Genomic DNA, 14,132 nt, shown 5'->3' with positions numbered 1-14,132 from the left:
CTTGATTTAAGAAAAACGGAAGTGTCTGCGATTACCGATTAATTGTCTGATCGTAACAAACGCGTTATTTCAATAACAAAAGACAATGTTAGATATTTCGCGGTATATCTGCCAATATTAAAAGTCTAACACGCCTATAATACTTCCTTCTTCAAGAGAATTGCAACAAAACATTTGCAGACTTACAAGTCGATTGCATTATGTTCTCATAATATGATTGCAAAATCACACAATCGCTCGTACTTTATTATCAAGTTAAATTAATACAAATAGAAAAAACGCGGTCTTTTTATACTTCCGATGTTCTTATTACTTCTGATGACTGCAACTTAAATCAAACTAAAGACTCAAATAACATTAACAAAAATATTTTATTCGAATTTAGACCTACATCTCCTGTGATCTTCTACATATTTTTCACGTTTATCTCCTTTTATAGCAGCGCGATTTACAATTGTCTGTCAGATTTTACAATTACAGGGCTTATGCATACAAGAATGACAAGTTAATTAAATTACAAAACGTAGAAAATTAATTGAGTTGCAGGAATTCAAACTGTGAAAAGTTTGCTCATTTCACTCTGAGAATTAATTTACCGATTTAATAAATCTCCAAATTTGCGCGAGGATATGAGTTATGGCGACAAGTAAAATGTGTGCTGCATACGCGACGGCAGTTCTATTAACGTGGCACAGAGAACAAAATTAGATCGGCTTCTTAGAAAGGACAGCCATTAAGGAAAGCTCGCGCTCTAGTCGTGGGAAGGTTAACGTTCCGTCGTCGTAGCGCCGTGACGAATCGCACAAAGTGTTTGCGACGAAATTGGTCTCAGAGCTGAAATCTCGTCTCGTCTGTAACCCCTACGGGCAAGTCCGCGCTTTCCTCCACCTCCTTCAGTTGCCCTTAAATTCATTTCGTAATTTCTCATCTCGTTTTTAACGCCTCGAGCATGCCGTATTTAAATCCGGAATTAATTGTCGGCCTTGAGCTCATACGCGCGTTTCGCCCATTAAAATTCGTACTCAAGAAGCTAGATTAATTAATCGCTCCGCCTTAATAGCTCTCCCTTGATTGAGCACCGTGGACAAACTTCGGCCGATCGATTTCCGCGAACGACAAATGAAGCGCATAATAAAGCTCTCGATCATTGCGGCCGCCGTCGTTTCTCTCTTCGCGAACTTACAATTTGCATCTTCACAGCTTCGCACCTTCGGATCGCTTAAAGCCGCTGTAGATCTTGCGACCGCTTGCTCGGAGGCATTTAAACGAAACCCTGATCGACGATGTGCATTCAGATCCGCCTCATCTGCGACCATAAACGGTTCGGCTCCATTCATAAGCTACTGTCATCGAAGAGAGTTTGTCGTCGATTCGTAAATTTGTTCTTCGCTTCGACGAAGAGAGTGCGAGAAGTCATAAACACAATGTGTGAAGAAATTGGAGGGCGTGCAAAAATCATGAAAAGATATACGACGTTGCTTTCTCTTAAAGTCAATAAAAGAAACTACGCGGAGGTTTTTGAAAAAACATAGTTTGTTGTCTTTCAATGATATTTAGATATAACAATATTTATTCTACTATATCATTATTATAAAATTTATATTTTATATTTAATGATATTCATGCTGTATAAAATATCAAGCCGCGAATAAAATCGTACGCTAAATTTTAAGCGGTGGACTTGGGGGAATTTTTTAACGTGACTCATCGCATCATACATTTTCCGCCGAAAGACACCCCGATATCGCTTCGGAGATTTATCGAAGGTAACTCCTTTCGCGGGACTCGAAAGGCGAGGTATCGCCGGAGGAAAGAAAGAGGTTTCGACAGGTCGTCTTGTTCATTACATCCTCGCAGGGTTAATGCACTGGCCACAATCGTGGCGCACGCACCTACGTGACCGGCTTCCACAAGCGTTGACACATCCTGTCGCAAGCCACACCTGCGAGGGTATACAAACGGCGAGGAGGTATACAGGTACACACGTCGGCGTCGCGCCGAGCAGGATCCGCGGGGATCTCGCTCGCCGATCGCCGATAGAACGAGATGGAATTTAACGAGATCCGCGCGCGCGCGCCACAAAAACCAGTCCGCTTTCAAGCCGCGCCGAGGGAAAACCTCGCGGCGGAACGAGAGCGGAATCGTTCAGCGAACTCGACAATGGTGCTCGTCAATGAGCTCCGGAATGATTCCGCGATCGTTAAAGGGCGATAGCTGCGGATATAATATGCAATCATGGCTATGTGCTGATCTATATTGATAGACTATCGTCGCGGCTTGCCGCCGTTTAATTCTCTCCTCGATGGACTCTCCCGATAGGCAGTCCCGGAGCCCGCGTCACTCCGATAAAGCGTCTTGCTGGACGTTGCGTATCGACCATTTCTATCTCGTAGAAATTCTACGAGGTGGGTCGACAAAGTTACGAGACTGAATGAATTAGAACAAAATAAGATTTCGATGAAACTCTCTGTTATTTATCGCCACAAAAGCCTCTCTCTTGGTTACATTTATAGCTTTGCTACATTTAATAAAAAAGTTCTTTAAATAATATTATTAAGTAGATAACTATTTTTGTGTTAAAAATTTGAAATAAAAAAGTATTTTTCTCTTATCTGTGCATTTCAAGACTATTCTTCCAAACATTATCTTTAACACTTTCGCTGCCGCCATAAAAGCATTATAATGCTTTATCAGGTGCCGTGCAGAAATAATACACATTGATTAATCGCAAATAATTTATTAAAGTGGAAATGAACAAAAGGATGTCGCATGACGTTGCGTCAAGTATAAATTTATATTTCTGACAGGCCACTACTTTGAAGTCACCATTCCTTAGAATGCATTAATTACAAAGTATTATATATTCTGAAGAATGACTTGTTGCGACCACGGGTGATGCACACAAGTAAAAATTCAGTGTGCATCACCGGTGATGCACAACGGCAGCGAAGGTGTTAATAAAGCATTTGAAAAAAAATGTTGAATACTTCCCATAATATTCGGACAATCTCTCTAAAAAATTTTCAACTTAAAATTTCAATTTAAAAACAGATAAATACATATTAAGAACAAAATACTTGAGAAACATAGAATTGTAAAAATTATATAACAACCGTTTGCAATTTTATTAAATCTTGCAAGTAAAATTTCTAAGCGTGATCGGCAAAATTTGTGCAGACGCTGTCTCGATAATTTGTCACAAAATTTATCGCGATTACTTACGTGCGGCAAACAAAACAATTTTGCGGAACGAGCGCAGGGGGGATCGCCAAAACTTCCTCATAAAAACGTGGTTTTATCGTTCTAGCTGTTGATGATTCGAAAAGTGGCTTCTCCCGCATAAAAGATCTGCAGTGAATCTTAACCGTGCATTTTTATGCGCGCGGTCCAACACTCTCGCCTGCTTTTCGTCGTTGCGCAATAGGTCGGAACGGAGAATTGCCGCAGTTGCTTCGTCACCAATACAACGAGTGAGACAATGGCCCTCGTCCGATGCCGCTCGCCCCCCCTTCAATTTCTAAACACCTTCGACGAACAACTAACTCCGTCATTGACGCCCACGTGCGCCATTGTCAACCGGGCACTCGATGATGCCGCGAAGAGTGCGGAAACTGCCTCTCAATGGGCCTCGCCTGCCCATCGACGATGTGTCAATATTCGAGCACGAGTGCGCCAATGACGATATCCACGGCGATATATTTCGCGACGAGAGAGCCACTGTGACACGAATGCAATTCGCAGCACTGCTGCATTAACGTTCAGATCTGTCCTCGACGAGTGAATTTCGATGTCGTTAGGTTAATGACATTTCTTAAATGAGATGTCGAGTGAGTTTTCATTATTTCTTATAGTAAGTTGATAACTCATTCGGCATAAATGAAGAAAAGAAACGCTTTTGCGTTGCAAATTATTTTCGGAATTTATATACACATTTGTTGAATTTTTTGCATCCTTATTGAAACGCAATTTTTCGAATCTTTATTAAAACTGAATCAATATTTCTATAAACGGCGGATTTTATTCCAGCGTAAGCCAAATCAACATGTCTAGATCTACAAAACCTTTCTGCGAATTGTAATTTTGCATTGCATCGCACAAACCTATCCTTCGGCTTGATAAGCAACATCGCCATTTCCGAAAGAAATTTCCGAACTATACTAATAAGAATCTAAATCCCTGATCAAGAGAGTGGAGAAAAGGGAAAAAGTATAGGCACAGGATGCGCACCATCATGCAAATGCGGCGATGTAATAAAAAGTATTTACAATATTACCTACATTTAACGCTCGGCGGCCACTTATCAGCCATCTCGCATTCCTCGGGTTCCCACTTCGTAGGGCTTCACCGAAGACGTTAGCCCTCAACGAACACTAAAGTACATCGATCAAGCGATCCGGCTGTGGAAGCAAGGAATCCGAAAGCTTTTTTAGCGCCGCGGGATGGCGACTTATGCGACGGCATTAAGTATTCACAAAGTACATTTAATATTATTCGCGTAGTGTGGCGCGTCCGCAAACCGCGCGGTGCCACGTTTCGATTGGCTGCGGTTACCCGCCGACGATGTGTCGATACTCGAATACATGCACCACGCAACACGAATTGCATCCTATGCATTTGCAAAATGTTTTCTCGCGATGATGACAATAATAATTAAGTATAAACATGCAAATTAGTGGAATTTTTAAGCTTTCGCATATTTCAGTTTACTACCTGCATCGTTTCACTAAATAATTCAATTGTGATAAATGCGAAAATACGTAAAGAATTAAGAATACTAAATTTACATGTATAAATAAATCCAAGATGTGAGAAAAAATAAAAAAAATTAAAAAATTAAAAAAAACATTTTCAATTAATTTGAAAATCAAAAAGGTCCTTTTACAACTTTTTTTAGTATTTTCTTTCATACACTAAACATTTTTCTCTCATTTATTGTAATATGTAAAATTTTAAGAAAATAATGCACATAGAACCAAATCATATTTATAATAAAATCGAAACATCGATAGTTCTACTAAAGAATTATTAGCAATTCTTGTATTCATTGCTCAATAAGTAAAAAACGAACAATTTAATAAGTTGTAAAAACTTTATACTTGTAAACAAGTATTTTAATACATGATTATTTCATGCTCATTGGCATAATTTAAAATTTATCAAAAATTACGTTATAGCTCGAGATACAGCTTTAAATCTCTCGATCAGCTCGTTGCCGATACGCACGCATCTGCTTCGTCGACGTGTGCATCCACCGAGTGGCGTGGCTCGCGCGAAACCACCGCGTATTTGCATAATAAAACAGCCTTCGCCCAGGTGATTCCAGGGTCGGACTAATGTATACGCAGCATCATTCCTATTCTACTTATTACCTTGTTATAGCATTAATATATTATTATAGAACGCTATAGTGTGAGTCGCCTTTATTCTACCTCGCCTACTCTAATCGCCTACTGGTATGAATTTTGTAATACAATCCTGTCTATGTTTGTCTAATTGATACATTCAATTTTCTTTGCCTTTCTATTATATATATAGTTGTTAAGTGATTGTGCTGACATATCTATTAACTATGCGACAAGAAAGTCGAGATTAATTTGCGTGGATACTTAAACGCGCAGTTTTATCAATCTCGGCATAAATAAAGGATTACTCGAGGAATTATTCAAAGGTTCTGCATATCTTTATCCGAGCCTGGGTGATTCATCCTGATGCACCGCTTGAACGACACTCAAGCCGAGGGGCCAGCGAACGCTTTATGACTTGTACGGAACCTGTCCGAAGGCGACTGAATGTCGCTCATTGAGGGTAATAACTAAACATAACATTACTAAGTCGAGAGATTCGAAAATGTTTGTAATTTCACGAGGAATCGTTATGACCTATTTCTTGCTCTTCGCGCATGTGGCGCGTATACTCGCGCAACGAATTTAATTTTCTCAATGCACGCGAGGGCGAATAATGCCGCATGACGTTAGGAAAAAATTAGGTTAATGAGACAAATAACTAGATAACAACACGACGAGCATTCCCAAGTTGGTGATTTTCTATTTCGTTCGAAATTGGAGCAAGCATGTGCTCGTCAGAAGCGAGGAATTTGTCGCCATTAATTCGTCCGCATTCCAATCGAGTCGCACACATCTGGCACGCTTCTACGATCCAAGAAAATAGTCGCAACAACGGATGTCGACAATCCGGTCTTTCATCTGCGCGTTGCCCGCGATACATTATGATCGCCCATCAATAATTCACTGTCCGCGATTAGAATCGCGGAGCCGGCAGCGCATGCTAAGCCCGCGAGTCAAGCGGTGCCCGATGTTCATTGTCATTGGCCGCGAATAGCCGCGCGAAATAGTGCAAAGCGGTCTTATCGCGGAGCAAAGTACGGGTTGATAGGCAATGCAGCTGACGTTTAATTAAACGCAATGGCGGAGGAGCGTCGGACAGAACAAGCGATGAACACGAAATCACCCGTACTTGACGATGAGTAATCAGAGCGAGATAACCAGGTGTGTTTATTGATATTATGACACGAAAACATGAGTACGAAATGTGATAATCAATGATACTGCGAAAACGAAAACGTGATACTTTATCGCGAAATAAATAATATAACACAATGTGGCATTTCCGGTTTAAGAATTATATATAATTAAAATCAACTAACCTGCAAAGAGAGTTTAGCTTTCAAGAATCGAGAACGCGTTCGAGAAAAACAAGCGAAGTCTCTGCCTTTAATTTCCGATTTATTCTTACTATATAGCATCGCGAAACCGGCGAAGATCGCGTGTGAGTCTCTCGCTCGGGCGAACGCTCGTGCGTGGGTGCTCGCACGCGTGCCCACACGGCGAAGAGACTTAATGGACTTCCGATGGAATCACGTACGTATGCCCACGTGAGTCGCCTGTTGAGCTTCTAGACTCGCGAGCGGCGGAATCTTCGCGCCGACGGAAATTTATTACCGCGCGGCCGACAAAACGGCGCTTCGGCGTCCGCACGTAGAATCATTCAATGGCTGCTTCGATCAAGCTTCGGAGAACGCTTTGCACTCGTTATGTTACGTCGAATTCTACAAAAACTTGTCGCCGCTTTTTCGACTTCCGTTGTCGAGAACGTTGAATCTAGCAAAAATAACGTTCGTCCGCCGTTGTCTCGATCGACAAATGATAAGACGTTTGTCATTCGACCACAATTTTAGGGCTGTCTGAAGCGTTATTATTTCACAGATTCGCGTTTTTTCAAGTCAGCACTTTATACAGATTAACTTTTCACAATTTTTGTTATTAGGATATTGAGACGATCGTTTCGATACTTTTTTTGAAGACAATGTATAGGAAAGAGAATTTAAATTAATTGTTTAAAAATTTTGCTATATCAAAATCTGCAAGCGTATTATTTTCTGTTTGCAATATTACTCGCAACAACGCAACAATATTTTCTTTTACCGTTCATATTACGTATGAAAGCTATTTTTCGATCATTGCAATTTTTAAGAGAGCTTAAATTATTGTCGATTTGTTGATTATTTTTACAGATAATCGTAAAGCATGTAGCAACAAAGCTAATGAAGACTGATAACAAGAAAGTGTGCCATCGCGCATGGAGGTCCACATTGCACATGCAAAAGTGCATCTCCATCATCGTGGCGGGTAATAGCACGACCGCGACATTAATCATCTTGAGGATTCCGCATTAGCCACTTGGTTACTATGTCCCCTAGTAATGACCGGTAAGTTCTTAACTTCCGTGCATGCTGGATACACGCGATTAATGAGATACACGCGGACCGAAAGCCACTCGTTAATCATCGCTACAACGTAATCATCAAAAACTGCGCAAACTCGTCCACCGCGGACGTGATAAACAGAATTAGATGTTGTGTTTTTCTAGGAAAAGCCTACACGCCGTTTCTTATCGGTTTTCGTCATTTCCGCGACCTGCTTGCAATGACCTGTCGGTTAAACCATTGCAATAAAGTAAGTTTTTGATATTCATCAGTTCTTCAATGGAACTGTTGCAGAATAATACATAATTTCGATAATACGTATACAATTTTACAATTACAGTCAAATTTCAATATTTTTTCTTGTGATTTTTCTTTTTTTCTCGCTTCCTTTTTTGCGCTAGCCTCCGTTTATTTGCTTAATCGCATAATCACATGATCATACGAGAAAACAAAAAAACAAAAGATATATGTAATGCTATTGATTGATAGAATAGGTTACAGAAAAATCAAAGCTTCTTTTTGTCTGATATCATTTATCAATACTAAAATTCATTGTATAGCCTTTCATTAATTTTTTTATCTTAACATTGTCATGTTAGACAAATGTAAAATATTACGATAGTGCAACAAAGAATGTAAGAAAAAAAAATGACAAGGAAGAATATAAGTTTGATTGTACTTTGTTTCGTGCAGTACAGAGAAGAGAATTATGACTTGCAGACCAAGCGAAATGATAGAAATCGTGACCGATTTTGCAATGCCGACCGCTGGATCAGCTGAAAGATCAATCAACATGAGCGGAATCAAAGACTCGGAATTCTCACTGAGAATGTCGAGGGTGTTAATGTAGCCGACCCTGCGCCTCGTTTCCTACAATCACGCTGCGATTTCGCAAACTATCGAAGGCGAAGCATTTCCTTTTGCGAAACATGACGCAGTTTTGTCGAGTCGGAATATCGCCGTGGGAATAATAATTGACCAGGTGTGATGAAGAAAATATATAATCTTATGCAAATTACGCAACTGCATTGAAAATTCTATAAGGTAATGAAAGGTGTCCGTCCGAACGAAAAGTAACTGCCTTTCGCATACATTCAGAAAATTTATACTTTCGACAAATAACGAATAAATAAGACACTTTCAAATACATATCTGTCAAATTTTATGATTTCTTCATTCCAGTACTCAGTAAAATTAAACTGTCAAAAAGTCAACTTTAATGTAGACTTAACAGCCTTGCCACTTGATCTTTCCGAATCGCACGGAAAATACGCAATGAAGACCACATCCTCTACGCCACTGGTTGTAAACGACACCATAAGTAACAGTTATTTATACTTAAAGACACGTTTGTGTGCATTGGCGTTCATGATTGCAGCATGACTGCGAGCGGCTTACGCGGCTATCGATTACCGGCGATTTTATCGATTAGATTAATGGGCGAGAGCTGCTCGCTTCAAACACGAAATCATTTCGCTATTCACGAAAGTCGAACGTTCGGCGATGATCGCGAAATCGCACATCCGGAATTTACGAAAGTTTCATAAAACAAATTTGACGTCTTCACATATCATCGTATATCGCAATTCTTATATGAAAGTAGCGTAGATAAGTTATCCCAACGTATTTGAAAAGCAAATGCGTGAGGAAATAGTATCTGTAATTGAATGTATGTAGACATCTGTTGATAAAAGATTCTAGTTAATAATTAAGTGAAAATGTAAATTAAGATTATATCTTCAATACGTGCGCGCAATCATTTCGGCAGAATACATTTATCGCTCATGATTCACATTTTAACAATGCGTTCTTGGAATTTCTTACGATTCGTGCGGTAAATTTTTTTGAGTCGAGAGAAATTGGCGAAATACACGAATGGTATATTGAGAGTTGCACGACAACAATATAATTTCGTCCCTTTGCCACGACGCGACGACGACTCGATGGGATCGCGTGGGACTAACATGGCCCATGAGAGTGAGTACGACCGAGCCTGATGATGACGGTTGATGAAATGATTGAGGAAATCTCCAAACGGTAGTCGTCCAATTTAGTCGTTTCGTTTTAACGATCTCGAGCGACCACAGCTGATACAGCTAGTTTTACTGTATCCTGCAATAACACGGCGTTACCGTTGCAAATTTTATAGATCTACATAATTGCACTAATAGCAAAAAAGTGAGATATATTTTGTGCGAACCTATATTATTTATATTAAAATGTAAAAAAATAAAGTATATAAAAATATGACATAATTAAACATATGTATAATCTTTTTGCTTCAATAAAATAATTATTTTATCGTTAACAGATAAAAAATATGCAATTTTAATTAATTAACAGAAATATTCTCTCATTATCAGATTGTGCTTATGAAAAATATCATATAAAAATATTTGCAGTGCTGGCAAAATTTGTGTCGCGTCCGCAGTGTCTTCATCTTGTAACAAATTTAGATTCTGACCCATAAGACCATTCACATATGTAATATTATTTCATCACGGCAGTTAAAAGTTAAATGACACGAACCCAATTTTATAGTCAGCAAACTTTCCGCGGCCCAGGGCGATTACACGCGTTTGAAATGCATACCGATGCAAGTCAGCCACCAGGAGGGAAGGTGCGCGTCCGTCTTTAGCGGCCGGCACGAAACTTAACCGGCGATTAAACGATGAAAGAGAGAATAATGACAGGCGGGCAGACCGGTGTAACGACGTCGTACGGCGTGCCAACGACTAATTTGTTACAGTTTTAATGTCCGAGATAATTTTAAGTGCGTGCCTAGGGCGTCTTTATTCGCGTTAAATCTCGAAAGGCCGACTGAGACGCGCCCTCAAACTTTAATGGCGTTTCGAAAACGCGAGGCTATCGGATTACGACTTACAGTAATCACGGCGTGACTCAGCAAACTGATGTAATTTTTAACGATCGCGATATATATGTCCGTATTTTTCACATTTTGTGATAACAATTTAGTTTACGCGCCTCGCGCTTCTCTAGTAAAACAACTTTAACTATCAAGTAATAGTTTTTTTCTGCCTCGGCAGTGTTGAGCAGTGAAGCAAGGACGCCTTTCGCTTTTTTTTTATGAATTCTTCAACCATTGTCAGGGTAGCAACAATGATTGGTGCGACGCGTTTTAGCGCCAACAGCTATAAACAGGTAGACAATCCATTCAGTGTCCGTCGAGTCAACTTTTTGCGGTCGACGACGATCTTCCTCGAATCGACCGATGAATCGGTTAGCTCGATAGACGCACCGATTCGTCCGCCGTCTTTACAATGTCGTCGACATGAGCAGACGACCGAATCAAGTTCAAGGCGACTTGAATAATGTGTGTGTGTGGGAATGCGAGTCGTGTTCCACCAGAAGATCTCATGCATGCCGCATTCAAGCGCAACCTTCCATAGAAGGCCCACCTGCCTTCTCTGGAAAGCTGCGAATCCATCGGATTAGTCAATCGATCAATTTATCAATAAATTTAAGAAATCTCAGTACGATAAGTATTTCGAGTGTGAAAGCTGCATTTTCTTCGAAATATTAATACGCGTTAAAAATAATCATTTTTTAAGGACAAATTCATTCATCCAATCTTATAATAATTTAAAAAAAATACGATACATCGAACGGCACGGATTAAAATAACCTTATCTATCTTTCTATCTTTCTGTACAAGTTTGCGTAGGTAGCTTCACGTACTTTGCGCGGTATAATGCATGTCGGGAATCAGACGTACGTTCGTGGTAACCTTTTTACTTAAGATGACTTTTACGATCGACTCCCGAAGAGTATCGTGGCTGCCTCGTGATTCACCGTATATACGAGCAACTCATTAGCGGGAAAGCGGAGCCGCGATCCATATCGAGCCCGCTCCGATCGTCGCCCACGAACACGCGCGAATCTCTGTCTGATTTGGTCTGTAGGTTAAACGAACTCCAGTCGGGCGATGGTTACAAAGTGGCGGGCGCGCGCGTCTGCATTATGCGGCCTACGTGCGTTTTGCATTTGGCACGCGCGTGGGCGACAAATTGCGGTAAATTGCCACGAAAATCAGGAAACCGTACGTTAAGCCGAGAGCGAGACTGGATCGTCCTTATTTCGCCAGCTGCTCCTCGTAACTTATATCTGATTGACACGCGCAAATTGAGATACTGGCGAGTCTCTCCACTTGCATCGCCCGTTGTTTACACCAGACATCAATAATGCTTAGACATATTTAGATATTTATGCGTCATAACTCAGGATTATCTTTGATAATTTGACATCTTTAATCGTTTTACATGTAAAATATTAATAATAGCTCGTACAATAGAATCAATAAAAATGTAATTTTAGATTTCCTATTAACATTCATCACTAAATATGTAGATGCAATCTTGTTTGATGCAAAGCTTTAAACCGGAAGTGTAAACAATTTTTGACGTCTAATGTACATGCAATCAGGAAAATTACATTAGCGATATTTACTGGCATTTCAATTATTAAACACTTTGCAATTGAACTATTGTTTTAATCTTCAGAAATCTCTAAAGAATTGCGATTTAACTGCTAATAAATTTGTCAAAATTATTGAAGACACGGTTGTGGAATTACGATTAGGAAACTCAAATTTTTAGGAAACCCAATTTATAATATCGGAATGTCAATCTTTTTACAGTTAAGACGTATAAAATTAAATTCATTAATGGCCCTCCACATCGTTCTACATGCAACTAATTATTGACTTTGCCCGATATCGCAACAATTAACGTTATATATTTCGGTATTTACCGCTCATTAACTCGCGTAACGGTATCTGTGGCTAATTAATAAGACGCAAAAGTTGCGATCGCTGTATCAGCCGATAAAAAATATGTGGGCGCTCTCGCGCATCTCGGTATAAAGTTATAATGACCTAGAATCATAATTACAATGGTACGATATATGTATCTCGAAGCATCCGTTAATGGTAAAGCTATGTGTGTGTCGGTCTGCTCATTCTTTTTTTACAAAGTAACCACACATCACAATATCAGCACTGTACTTCGCGAGACGTATTGATAAACAGTGCGTTTGTTACGTCATCGGCGCTGCAACGACTGTTTCGATCTATTGATTGCAATCATTAAAATTAACTATCTTTAATTGCTGTCTTGTTGTAAGAATTATATTGCGATATTGCATTTTAATTAATTGCGACCTGAAACTTCTTGCAAACATAAGACTTATGATGTATTATAAAAAATTTCCGAGTTTGCATAAGAGAAAATTAATAATCAATATTCTTACTCTCAAAATATTTTTACTTTAAAATATAGGAAATAATCAAAATTCGAAAATCATTGATTCGCTAATGTTATAATTAAAAAAAATTGATACTCCAAATAGAAAAAAATTCTGTAATAATTTCTTTTTAATTTTATAAAAATTTTTAAAAATTTAATAATTACACTATTGTATCTAAAATTACAAACTTTAAAATTAAACGTTAAATATTTTTTTGCAGATGAGGCAAAAGAGCATAGCACGATTACATTCGCGAGAATCGATGATCGGAACACGTGCGTCTACGAGACGCGATAATGATCGTACCTCGCGTATCATTTAAGTGTGTAAAATTTATTTATTTTATATAGCGTAGATCATGTCGTTATGCATGCCGATGTCGCACGGTGCTAGTGACGCGCTAATTGTTGCATAGGAGACTCAGCAATCTCGGGGCATACGGCTCATAATTGACTACCAGCTAGTTACTTTAGACTTCCTCATTACACTAAGAATTATTTTATATCGCGATTATAATTGCGCTGTTCAAACTGGGCGGCAACTATACTCGCGCTGGTGCAATCGACGCGTTAGATAATGCACCGGAAGCATCGCCAGTGCATAGATCATGCTCGCTTCATCTATTTGGAACGCGTGACCTACCGATCGTTACAAACAGATATAGAAAATGTCGGAATATTTTACGACTTGTTAATAAATTTTGTTGGAATGCATACCAAGATTTGAAGCGTATATTAAAGATTTAAAATATTTAAACATAAACAATGTAATTTGTGAATGCTGAAAACTATTTCCAATGTCTACTAACATTTACATTTTATGTATGAGTAAACTAATTTATACATATATTTAGGCAGATTATATAATGTTAGAACCTTCGTGATCTGCCTTAATGTACACAATAAAACACAGTATGTATTTCATCTTAAAAAATAATTGATTGTCTAATTATAAATCATTAATAAAGTTAGCATTAAAAATATTAAAAAATTGTGTAATTAGGACATTAATTACTGCTAAGCTGATACCAATTATCCAACGATACGAGAATTATCTTTTATGTCCGGCAAACTATATATGAATCGTGCAGTAGAAAACTTCACTAGCGATTTATGTCCACGCGCAGTCAGGAAGTCACTTGATA

At 39.0% G+C, this 14,132-nt stretch overlaps 1 protein-coding gene and 1 long non-coding RNA gene across 2 annotated transcripts in view; one reads left to right on the top strand and one right to left on the bottom strand.

The window, feature by feature from the left end:
- The window catches only part of LOC105667782 (rho guanine nucleotide exchange factor 17), a 104,228-nt gene that overhangs the window by 83,582 nt on the left and 6,514 nt on the right, over window positions 1-14,132 (bottom strand). The gene's annotated exons all lie outside the window — the stretch shown is intronic.
- LOC136998049 (uncharacterized) lies at window positions 5,941-12,209 on the top strand. The gene is made up of 4 exons (XR_010888626.1): window positions 5,941-6,506; window positions 7,532-7,726; window positions 7,888-7,973; window positions 8,417-12,209. It is a non-coding gene; the product is annotated as an uncharacterized lncRNA (long non-coding RNA).

The sequence above is a fragment of the Linepithema humile genome, chromosome 2 (assembly GCF_040581485.1).
Source record: "Linepithema humile isolate Giens D197 chromosome 2, Lhum_UNIL_v1.0, whole genome shotgun sequence".
NCBI lineage: Eukaryota > Metazoa > Arthropoda > Insecta > Hymenoptera > Formicidae > Linepithema > Linepithema humile.
Note: the sequence above shows the minus strand (reverse complement) of the source record. Positions and strands in the feature narration are given on the sequence as shown.